This window comes from Natrix helvetica (assembly GCF_964273705.1).
Source record: "Natrix helvetica genome assembly, chromosome: 6".
Taxonomy (NCBI): Eukaryota; Metazoa; Chordata; class Lepidosauria; order Squamata; family Natricidae; genus Natrix; species Natrix helvetica.
In genome coordinates, this window is record NC_138553.1 from 25,951,020 (window position 1) to 25,963,695 (window position 12,676).

Sequence of the window (12,676 nt, forward strand, 5' to 3'; positions counted from 1 at the left end):
GGTATTTTGTTAACAGTGGTGAATAAGTGTTGCAATGTTTTAAAGAAAGGGCAAACAAAGTGTATGTGTAAATTGACTGACTAAGCAATTAAAAGCTACTTTTTTTACTTTTGATTCAGCAAGTGGTAACCAACCATAGCTTATCTCAAAAGCTAAACAAAGACAGTGCAGGAATGTAGGCTAAACTGGAAAGTTAAAAATGCATCCTGAAAAAAAGACAATATCAAACTATTTCTATAATACATAAATAAATAGGGTGTTGGTACTTACCTGATATGCCTCTTCTCATAGTGGGGGAGAAGTATCCAGGATGGGTTGACCTTGTCCTCTCTTGACTGGACTGAGTCAGATAAGCTCTTTTAGCCACGCCTTGGTCACCAGGCTCCACCCAGTTATCGGCAAAGAACACTATCCGACTCGCTGTGTCATCCACTCTAGACTTTATTTTAGTTTCAAACCTTATTACTTCAACAGAACAGTTCCACAAACAACATAACAATTTTGCAACATACCCATATCAGGGAGGGGTTGGATACTCCTCCCCCACTATGAGAAGAGGCGTATCAGGTAAGTACCAACGCCCTTTCTCCATAGTGAGGGGAGGAGTGTATCCAGGATGGGACGTACCAAAGCCTACATGTCCCTAGGGTGGGTTACACATTTGAGTATATGCACAAACTTATGCCTGATGAGGCTTGCCCCGCCCTGTGAACAGCCTGCAACACCCTATGTCCGAATGAGGCTTCCACAGAAGCAAAGGAGTCCAACTTGCAATTCCTCACGAATGGTGAGGGGGAAGACCCCGTGGCTGCCCTACGGATCTCAGATAGTGAGGCCTGCATGGCCAAGGCTGCCAAAGTGGCTGTGCTTTGTGTAGAATGTGCTGTGATAGAGCTCAGTGTTTGCAGACCCCGTGCCTGATAGGCAGAAGCAGGTAGATAGGCAGAAGCAGGTATTCTGAGTTTGTGGTGGGTTCAGGCATGGGGACTAGCCTGTCTGACCCTTTTGCCATGGCTAGAAGGGTGCTATGATTCTATGACTAGGATTAGCTCAGGTTCTTAACCACCTGCCTATCGTGGTGGAAATCACCTTGTTCCCCAGGGACCCTGGCTGGAAGGAAACAAATAGGGCTTCTGACTTCCTGTTCGGCCTGGTAAGGGTGGATAGGCAGAGAGGAGTCCCCGGGGCCAAGGGCCATAGAGAGCGTCTACCTGCTCCGTCCCCTGTGTCTGGTACCTGGAGTAAAATCTCGGGAGCTGGGCGTTGAGAGGGATGGCAAATAGGTCGAAATCAGAAAATTTCTTGAATGTATTATGAATTCTTTGAGTTCAATTCACGTGTCAGCCACTAGAGTGTGTTGCCAGACTTCGTAAATGCAGGTGCAGTTCATGTGTCAGCCACTAGAGTGCTTTGCAAAACTTAGTAGACACGGATGCAGTTCACTGGTCAGCCACTAGAGTGCGTTGCAGGGCTTTAGAGATGCAGGCACATTTCATGAGTTGGCCACTAGGGTACGATGCAATGCTTTGCAGATGTAGGCACACATCACTTGTTGGCCACTAGGCGTTGCAAGTGTTGACCTGAAATACTGGATTGCAGTTTGAAGAGGAGCCATTAGTGGGCGCTGCTTGTGCCTACTGTTTGGAGTGATTGGTAATGACGCCTTCCTTGCTGTTAAAGGACGGAATACTGAGTCAATCTTGAGCCAGTGAGATTTGAACTGCCAAACTGCAGCTAGCAGTCAGTTGAAGTAGCCTGCAGTACTGCACTCTAACCCCTGTGCCACCTCGGCTCTAGTTGCCACCTCGGCTCTGGTTAGGTTTGTCAAGCTGACTCTCTACTTTTGGAATTCCTAAGGGTCTTTACCCAAACTTGGAACCCATCTTGGATCTGGCTAGTTTGGTCCCTTCTATAGGGGTTGAGCCCTTCCCAATTAATTCATAAAAAATAGTAACCAATCCACAAGAGCATAACAATCTCTTCAGCTGAACTACATCTGCTTTTTGGCCCTTTGGCTGCCCGAAGGCTTTGCACACACAAGGTAAGCTGATGTTGGGATGGTTGGGGCATCTTTATTACCCCTCATTGTCAGGACAACTTATCATTAAAGTTCAAAGGATTTGGGAGGTCGGGTCTGGGCTAGCTGACCTCTTTCTCATTCAAGTTTCGTTTCCATGGAGATCTTTCCACGAGGCTTTAACAACACTTAAGGAGTAAGGCTTGGAATCTGCATCAGGTTTCTCTTTCTTTGTTAGGTCACATGTGTTTGGCCTTAACAACAGCAGATCAGATTACATAGGTTGGGAAGGGATGGGGTTGCTTTATCATGCGATTCCTGGATCCCTTCCCCTGGAGCTCAATAAGATGGAAACAAGGTCGATCTTGCTTTCAAACAAGGAGAGAGAGGAAACATGCTTTTCTAACTTTGCAGGATCTGCTTTCTCAGTGTATCAGAGAAGAACAAAAACAGTCTTTTCAGAGCAGATTGAATCAGCTAGGTGGTAGACGCTGCATTCCTCATGCCACTCTTGGCCCCTTTTTAACACATTTTCTTAGTCACAACAGAGTCCTTCATCTCAGGAGAGATAATCAGCCTTTCTCACTGAAACGGGATGTTCCTCTTTGCTCCAAGAGGGGGTGGGGGAAATCCCGGCAGCTGATTTCAGTTAGACTGCAAACAGAGTTTGGGATTCAACTTCAATGTCCCTTTTACTCAAGGGGAGCTCAAAATAACCTCATCTTTACACTGTTCTGCCTTGGGTGGTTGCCCCACCCCATGCCTGCAGAAGTAGAAGGAAGGCGTGAGGGAGACTGCCATCCCTGGATAGAGCCCCAGATGTCTGAGATATCAATGGGAATCCTCACTTGCTGGGAGGGATCCTCCTCTGTGATCGCATCAGGATCCAGACCAGGGGAAGCCTTCTTGCTGATGGCCTTATGGCAGATGCGCCCTAGGGCTTTATGCCTCTGCCTTTCATATTTAGAGGCAGGTTTGGGAGGCTTGGAGCCGGAGCTTGCCTCTTTAGCCGCCCTGGAGGAGGTGTGCTTCATTTTGCTCTCTGCCTTGCTGCCCCCACCCTTGGATGGACCTTCAGGGGTAATCTCTAACCTGATTGGAGGTTCTTCTGCCCCTCCAGTGGGGCTGCCGGCTTTAGAAGCGAGGACCTGATTCCTGCCTGTGTCCTCCGAGCTGTAGGAGCCTCCACCTTGGGCCACGTGGGGACCCTCCTCCCCCCTTCTTTTCAAATGGTGCTGCGCAGCAAATACAACAGCCCTGCCGGTCAGGGCTTTGAAAAAGCGGCTTGGGCTACTAAGAGCTGCCAGTCAGAGCTTTCAAAAGCGGCTTGAGCTGCCACGCTCCTGTTAACAGCAGCTCGCTGATAGCCTTGCTGCCCCCTCCCCCAACTGTTTCCTTTCTCTTCCTTAAAGGGAAATTTTTCCTTAAAGGGAAGATGTTCCTCAGCAGCGATCTGAACCTCGTTGCCCTGTCTGGGCTTCTCCGGCTAGTCAGGCACTCAGAAAAGGATTGAATAGGGCTTGCATAAATCGTGATAGCAAGGTTTCCGGAACACAGGATGACAAAGCCCGAGGTGTCGAAGGGAATCCTCACCTGGAGGGAAGGGTCCCCTTCTGCAGCCCTGTCAGGTGAAGAGAAACCTGGTAATCTTTCCTCAGGTTCCAGGCCGGGGGGGGGGGGGGCTTTCCTGATGCTGGCCTTGTGACAGATGTCTCTGCCTTTCATACTTGGAGCTAGGCTTGGGGGGGGGGGGGTTGGATCCACAGCCTGCCTCTTTAGCCCCCTTGGTGGAGATATGCTTCCTTTTGGCCTTTGCCTTGCCTCTGAGATGGTTTCTAACCTTTTTAAGGGCTCCTCAGTGCCTCCGGTGGTTGCTGGCTGCAGGGCTGAGTGCTTGGCTCCTGCCGGCCTCCTCTGAGCTGCTGGGGGCTGCCATCTTGGACCATGTGGTTTCAAAATGGCTCCTGGCTCCAAATTCAAAAAGTTCCTCTTTGCTGGAGCACGTGGAAGCAGCTTGTGCCTTTGCAGCTGTCGTGCGGCTTCCGCTGCTGCTGGGGGCTCTCTCTCGCCTCTCCCTGCCTCCCGCAGCTCTTTCTGAGCCTCTCCGGCTCTCAACTTGTTCTCTGGTGATCGCTGCCAGAGTGGGAGTTCCGGTGTGTTTTAAAATGCCGCTGTTTGTCGCTCAACCCCTGAGGGGAGTGGTGGAGCGCTCCAGAGCCCTTAGAACCTCCTTGGGCGTTGCCCTTGCTGGGTGGAGCCTGGTGACCAAGGCGTGGCTAAAAGAGCTTATCTGACTCAGTCCAATCAAGAGAGGACAAGGTCAACCCATCCTGGATACTCCTCCCCTCACTATGGAGAAAAATAAAATTCTATAATAAAGGAAGAATAAAAATAAATAAATAATGTCACTAAAGCTGTATGAGTCCAGGACCAAGAATTGACTTAACTTGAGGGCATTCCTTTCTTTCTTTACACTGCGCTCTTTAGGCAACCGATGGTCATGCACAAACATACCAAACAGTCAGAAAGTTATATAACTGAAAATACTTTCATGTGCCCCAGATGCTAGTGTTGAGAATGATATTTTTATGACTCTATAAGTTATTTATTACCCATCTTGACAGAAACCCACCACTGAAATTTTCTGATTTTTCAAAGTTATTCACTTTGGCAGCCATCTACTTGCTACTTCTGGTAGTAAGTTTCACCATTTAAACTTTGTGCTGTTAAAATAAATATCTCATTGTTTCATGCTCTGAAGCAGAACACTGTAACTTGTTAGTAGTGTTTTATATAGTGTGGCTATTCTACTGTATTCATGGTGTTTGGAGCAAATTGCATTCATCCTACCTATCGAAGATTTGCATAACTGTTGGCATTGCTAGATTCAAAACTATCTTCAAATGCTGATCCTTTCAGAGGAGTGCAGTCCTCTTTCAAAGTGACATAGGTGGGCAGGAATTGGGGCTAGAAACTGGAGTTTGCCCCGCAGTGCACCACTCAGATTTCAAACCTGGACTGTCAGCTTTTCAGCTGGCAAGCTCAACATCTTTAACTACTGAGCCATCTGTATCTCCATGTAAGTACATGTAAGTTGGTCATCTCGGTCATCCTCAAGTAAAACATAAATGGTCTGTTTGTTCAACTCATCAATTTATGAATTATCAGCATAATACACCACTAGAAGTGAATACATGTAGCTCGAGGCTGGACTCTGAGCTTGATTATTTGCTTGCAGATATTTTGTTACCTGACTAGCTAATATCTTCAGTGCTAGAAATAAGTGTTTTTTTAATACACCAAATAAACAATACCCTGATCAAGAAACTAACAACTTAGGCAATCAAGAAGTAGACAATAGCATAATCAAGGAACAACCAAGGAATAAACTGCATCCTCGCGAACACTGTCAGAGCAAAGCTACTGTATATAAACGAAGAGTAAGCTTCACTCCCTTCCAGCATTGAAGATGTTACCTAGTGAATAATGAAATTTCTGCCTGCAAACAATCAAGCTCAAAGCGCACCAAGAACTCCACAATACAAGACAGACAATAATGGATAAGTTAAATTAAGAAGTACTCTATGATTGCAGCAACTGCTTTATCCTATTTATATAATATCTTTTATGACACCATTACAAAGACAGTGTTTCTATTTCCCCTCATTCAGATTTGATTAGGAAATAAGAAAGCTTTATTATTTAAACAAGAAGAGAAACATTATGGTTTCATGTCACTAACAGATGTGGGGATTTTAAAAAGAATATTACAATAGCTCTATTCAAAAATGTAAGTGGAATGATTTCATCTAATTTAACTATTAATTTACTGGCAGCTGCAATTTGATTGAAGTCCTGCCCTTGCTTACTACCTCTGCAGATATTCTTTCAGGCAGGCAGGCAGGCAGGTAGAAGATAGATAGATGATAGACAGATAGATGATAGATAGATAGATGATAGATAGATAGATAGATAGATAGATAGATAGATAGATAGATAGATAGATAGATAGATAGCACTGCATTCTCCCTAGTTTACCACATTTGGATTAAATCTAAAGGGAAAACATTGTAAAGATAAACCCCCTCTAAGGCATGAGTACTGATGCTACTGTCATTGTTAAGGGAAGGGACTTGCTTTTGAGCAATTATTAGATAATGTCTTTATTCCCTGGAGAAATAGTCCAGCAAATTTCTCTGTCCACAAAACTGATACAGAAGCTCAGGATTGTTTGTGCCCCAATCTAATATCTTCATTAAACGAGTTCAGCTTGACTAAATCCACAAGATACCTACAAAACTTTTACTGACATTTGTTTTCTTTGGCTAGACATATATTACTTTTCCCATTAAACGTTAACACTTGAAATTATTTGCTGTATAAAAGCTGTTCCATTTAACACACAACCACACACACACACACACACACACAGGGAGAGAAACAAAATCTAGGAGAATAGGACTATTTAATAAATGCAAGAACTGAAGCAGAGAATCTGATTTACCCAAGGCTTCTTGTGTTTTTGATGTTACATAAAGAACTAATTGGAACTGAATGTAAATGTCCCTCAAACCCAGTAGAACAACATCTGTCCTTAGAATTTAATGAAATTAATACCTCTTGGCCATTTCAATGAGAACATGTTTTTATAAATGAATTATATAATATAGCTTCCCACCGACTGTAGAACTAAAGAAGCTAAGAATAACAAAATTTAGATATCCGCAATGCACCATTATGTCTTACTGCAAGAAATTTTAAGTTTGACTAAGAGTTTATGGAAAAGCACTAATATTTCTTCTACCATTCATTAGTCTTTACACCAAAGTCAAAATTTTCCATCTACTCAATCGGCTTGCCTATAAGGGTATTTTTTTAAAGCATAGTTTGCCTTATTGTAAAAACTCTCACCCAATCACTGCACAGGAAACTGAAGCATTGTCTGGGAATCTAAGCAAAAATTGAAGCATCTTTTAAAATAAACAACATATTTAAATTCTTCAGGTGATAAAATATCAATTCTAAATATAAACATGACTGAGGCTGCATTCCCAAATAAAATGGGGTTTGACAGTATTTCCATGGAAAATCTTTCTTCCTGATTTCTTCAACTCCTAAAATACCATCTAAGACACATGTAAGATTTTTAAAACTGAAGAATCTTGTAACTTTAATCCCCTTCTTACAATAGCCAACAACAAACATCTCAATAAAATGACTACACTAATGCTGTATTGAAAAAGCAGTTACACTGACTATAGGCTTTCATGACATATTATTCAGGGTTAATAAAGAGAGAGCAAATAACAAGTCCAATTTCAAGCAAATACAAGGGGTGGAAAGCCAGACGATAAGAAAGAAGTAAACTCACTTTCAAGGGCAAAGGTTTTACTCAGAAGTGGCACTGCTACTATACATAATTTGAAGAAGTTTGTTCATCCTCAAAAAATAAAATAGTACTGCTATACAGAAACTTTTTTCAGTTTTATGCATTTTTAATGAGCATATTCTGACTGTTATTTAAAGCATAATGACATGAGCCTCATTTTTTAAATAATTTAAGTATAGGTAGTCCTCTTTTATTGACCACCTCAGACACTTTCACAGTTACAACTGTGATAAAAAAGTAATTTTGCAACCAATAGCTTCATTTACAATCTTTGCAGTCTCTCTCTCCCTCCCTCCCCCCTCTCTGGTTTTCCATTACAGTCAATTAGAACAGGTTGTTCGGTATCAAATTGTAAGCGTAGTCATGGTCATATGTTTTTTTTAACAGTGACTGTTTTGCTTAATGACTTGCTGGTCCCAGTTCCCAGTTGCTGGTTCCACTAAAAAAGAGAATGGGGATACAGTAGAGGACTAACTTAACTAACATAACTTCTCCAGGGAGACAAAGCAGCAGTCAATTTCAATCTGCCAGCAACAGCTGATAAAAATAGTCCCAAACTAAGAAGCAAAACAATGATGTTTATGTTAAATGGTAGATGTTGCTACAATAGGGCTGAAATAGTAGATCCTTACTTCTATTTGTATTCAGTTATGGGTCCATATTAAAAGAAATGCACAGGAATTCAAAATGTTTGACATTTTGCACAAAATACTGAGCACACATTTATATGTGTGTTATTCTTCCCAGAGGTCCATGAACTTGAGGGGAAAAAAATCAAAAAATATTTTTATTAGCTTCTAACTGAAATTTCGTTCTTGTTCAATAATATGTGAAAGCAAAAATTATGTATACATATAATATAACACATTTTTTTCTGAGGGGGGGATCCATGACACAAAAGGTTCAGAACTTTAGGTATGATTAAATAGTATTTTCCTCTTCTTCTTCTGAGTAAGTTGCATGACACCAAAATTGCAGTTTTCAGACAGGTAATATCCAAGCCATAATATTGTCTACCCATGCATGTATTACCCCAGTTAATCAAGTTAAACAAATTAAATATAAAATTGCATTTTAAACACCGCCAGCTACTGCCACTACTATTTATGTCCTGCTTTAATAAGTAACGTTTTACAAGCTCTTATGCTAAGGAATGAAATGGCATACAGAAAGCTATTTTTATGTGCCATCAATATTATATGAGTGAGCAAAAACGTATTATTTGAACACTTTAGGTGGTGTTAAATCAGTGCATACATAGAGAGCAAGAAAAGTATATTTCTGGTGTTAACTGACAACAATATCAAAGGAAAGTGAGCAACTAGCGCTATAAAATCAAAATGCCATAATTTCAATTTCCCAAATATTTTGACATTTTGACATATTTTGACATAAGATTTATGATGCCATTATCAGTGTTCTGGAACTTGGATTTTTACATTGTTCAATTAATGATGCAAAAATAGCACTAACTGCTTAAAAACAGTAATCTGGAAATCAGTAATCACCTTGAATAAAGTGTTGTTATAACTGTTAATGAGACAGTGGTTAAATTGTCCATACTGAATGACGTAGTGGAAAACATTTCTTTCAATGCTGCACTGAATTCACCTGACCATAAGTCTCAACCATCATTTCTTTTGACCTCTGATGAAACCCTCTCCTTCCTCGCTAAAGAAACAAACACTTCCAGAAGATGCATCCAATTGCATCCTTTTTCCCAACACACATTGATTTCCTAACCATTCTTCTTTTTATAAACCTCTATTGGTAACTAGAACTGCTGCTGTTCCAATTATTCAGGGGGAAGGCCAGAAAAAAACTTATTGGGAGCTAGCTACCTTTTGCCAATAAGTCATGTCATCCTTAAATCTCCAACAGACACATAAATATAACAGGAAGACTGAAGAGTGCAAGATGATTGCTAACTATTTTGTGTTTTTTTACCTGTACAGTTCTAACAATCTCCAGTTTTGGAACAAAAGCGGTCCTATTAGAAGGACAGAGAACACTCTTTAATTTTATAAAGAATTGACAGCATAACAGCGACAAATAATTGAAAGGTTTATGCTGTGCAATCCAAAAACACAACAAACTTTCCTATTATGATTGCTACATTCCCGATTTTACATTCTAAATTCTATTATCTCAGACAAAGAATCAAATGGAGACTACTAACCCACAAACAACAACCGATAATCTTACTGTTCTTTCTAACTGCTTCGCCCTTTTGTTCATAGTGATGATGCAGGATTGGAGAGATCCATTTGGCACATGAAACTGTCTACCAAAATGAAAATATTAATTTAATTAAGTCTCCCTTCCATTATTTCAAAACTTCCTGTTTGAGAGATGAGACTACTGATAATTTATCTACTCCAAACACATAAATAATAGTGGGAAGCCTGCTTGAAAAAAAAATCTAAGGGTGCTGTATATTCTTATGATTAACTAATATTCAGGTATTGTGTGAGTTCACACATTATTCAAAAACATTTATTTGTTTGGTTTTGCTTTTGCAACCGGCACCTCATATGCTGCCATTAACTTTATAACTACTTTAATTTCTTAGTGCACCTCTTATCTATTTTATAACTAAATTAATAGATCAACTTTAACAGTATGCTTCATAATCCAGGATCGAGATTGGGATGGTATATTAGTTTGTTATGACTAATTAAATATACAATACAATACAATACAATAGCAGAGTTGGAAGGGACCTTGGAGGTCTTCTAGTCCAACCCCCTGCCTATTGCCCATTATATTGATATAAAAGAAGACAATTAGAGGCCTTTATAATCATGGATCCATTTTATCCTTTAAACCCAGTACCATTCCCTTTCAACTACAATATACAGCATGCAAGGATCTAGATTATCACTAAGCAGCAAATAATGTCAGTTTTTTTGTTTGTTTTTTCCCCTGCCATTCCGTTGTCATCTGTATTTACCTATGCCATATTGGATAAACTTATATACCCTTCAATCCTCAAAAATCAAATAAATAAATGAAATGTGGCCCTAAACTATACAAGATTGGCTTCTAATAAATTAGCGTGATCCAGCAACTGTGCATCTAGGCTACAATTTATGGCTTGAAAATGTCTGAATCTGGCCATCATATCCTAACCAAGAAAATGGTTTAAAAAATATTTGGTGCTTGGCACCTGGTTCACATTTATAACTATGTCCCAGGGTCATGTGATCACTTTTTGCGAACTTCTGACAGGGAAAGTCAAAAGGAAAGCCAGATTCATTTAACAACCATGTTACTAATTTATCAACTGAAGTGATTCAATTAACAACTATGGCAAGAAACGTTGTAATGTGGGACAAAATTTACTTAACAAATGTCTCACTTATCAACAGAAATTTTGGGCTCACTTTATAATGCCTTGGTAAGGCCACACTTGGAATACTGCATTCAGTTTTGGTCACCACGATGTAGAAAAGATGTGGAGACTCTAGAAAGAGTGCAGAGAAGAGCAACAAAGATGATTAGGGGACTGGAGACTAAAACATATGAAGAACAGTTGCAGGAACTGGGTATGTCTAGTTTAATGGAAAGAAGGACTAGGGGAGACATGATAGCAGTGTTCCAATATCTCAGAGCTTGCCACAAAGAAGAGGGAGACAAGCTATTCTCCAAGGCACCTGAGGGTAGAACAAGAAGCAATGGGTGGAAACTAATCAAAGAGAGAAGCAACTTAGAACTGAGGAGAAATTTCCTGACAGTTAGAACAATTAATTAGTGGAATAATTTGCCTCCAGAAGTAGTGAATGCCCCAACACTGAAAGGCTTTAAGAAGATGTTGGATGTCCATTTGGGGATTAGAGTTAGAAGATTCTTTAGTTTTAAAAATCTTACATGTGTCTTAGATGGTATTTTAGTGTATAGGGTTTCCTGCCTAGGCAGGGGGTTGGACTAGAAGATCTCCAAGGTCCCTTCCAACTCTGCTATTGTATTGTATTGTGGTCATAAGTCAAGGACTACCCATATTGTTGTTCTGAAATTATTCTTTGTACAAAACTAATGATCAAAATATACAATATGTAAATTATATATCATGCAGTTTCAGTACATAAGGGCTCAATACCAATCATGAGAATGCAAACGGAGAGTTAAAAATTTAAACAATTTCCACATTACTTCACTTTTAAAATAAATCTTATTTGTTCAGTTTTTTAAGACAAGTTCTGAAAAAAGGACTCCATTCATTATTTGCAACATTTTGCTGCTAAGTCTGCAGTAAAATTGAGACTGCTAAAATTCGGGTACATGAGGCCAAACTCATTCATTTATAATTTCAAGAACTCAGGATCAACTACCATTCCAGCAACACTTAAGAGTCCTAATTTCTGGGGGAAGGGAGATGTTTTTGAGGGAAGGGGCTTTTGGGGGAAAATAAATATTTGTTTATAAGCAATAGCACAGTCTAAAGAAGGAATGCCCAATTTTCCCCCATTTGAAGTTTGTATTCTATGTTGAGGATTAATATTTCAAAAAAATGAGCAGTACCACTTTTAATTTTCTGAGGCTTTTTCTTCTTTGTTACAAGACATACATGCTGAGAATCTTGTTTTGGAATTATAGATTCTTCCATTGATTATCGTCATTGAGAAAATCTATCTCTGTGGTTGCTAAGAGCTGATAATGACTTGATGGCACATAATCAATCCAACCAATCTATAATTTTTTAAAAAAAAAAGTTTCAGAGGAGTTCACCAGAAGTGGGATTGGAGCTCAAAAGAACTTTTTAAGTATACTTGCATTTTGCTTTTTGGTGTATGGGAAAGTCAATGTGGAGATTTTAAGAGATCCAGTGGGTGACTTACATTTCCCATTTTGCCCCATAAAGCTTTGAGGAGACTATCTGAAGGCCACAAAAAGTTTGCTGATGGCCACAGGATGCCACACCATATACTGAAAATCATCACACTTATTAATGTATGCACAGCATGATAACAAACCGAAACAAAACAATGTAACATTTAAACCAATTACATATATGCTACTACAATGAGATTAGAGTTATTTCAAAATTATTCTGAAGGCTGAATTATTCTATGGTGTTAAACCTCGCAGAGTCACTCAGGTTTAGAAATTTAATAAATAAATGAAGACATAATCTAGAGTACTACACAATTACAAATACCATTTGTAAATTAGCTAGAAAGTAAATGGCATATTATTCCCCATCTTCACAATAAATGTACATGTAGTCCTTAGTTTATGGACGTGGTGGCTCAGTAGCTAAAACGCAGAAG

General features: G+C 39.9%; 1 protein-coding gene across 3 annotated transcripts in view; it reads right to left on the reverse strand.

Moving 5' to 3' along the window:
• LARGE1 (LARGE xylosyl- and glucuronyltransferase 1) overlaps positions 1-12,676 on the reverse strand; it is a 352,715-nt gene that overhangs the window by 261,855 nt on the left and 78,184 nt on the right. Inside the window, exon 1 of one of the 3 annotated variants that reach the window (XM_081957173.1) lies at positions 9,354-9,370. The exons of the other annotated variants lie outside the window; for them this stretch is intronic. The gene's annotated coding sequence lies outside the window, so the exon portion shown is untranslated. Of the gene's footprint in view, positions 1-9,353; positions 9,371-12,676 lie in introns of those variants that run through there. 3 annotated transcript variants of the gene reach the window in all.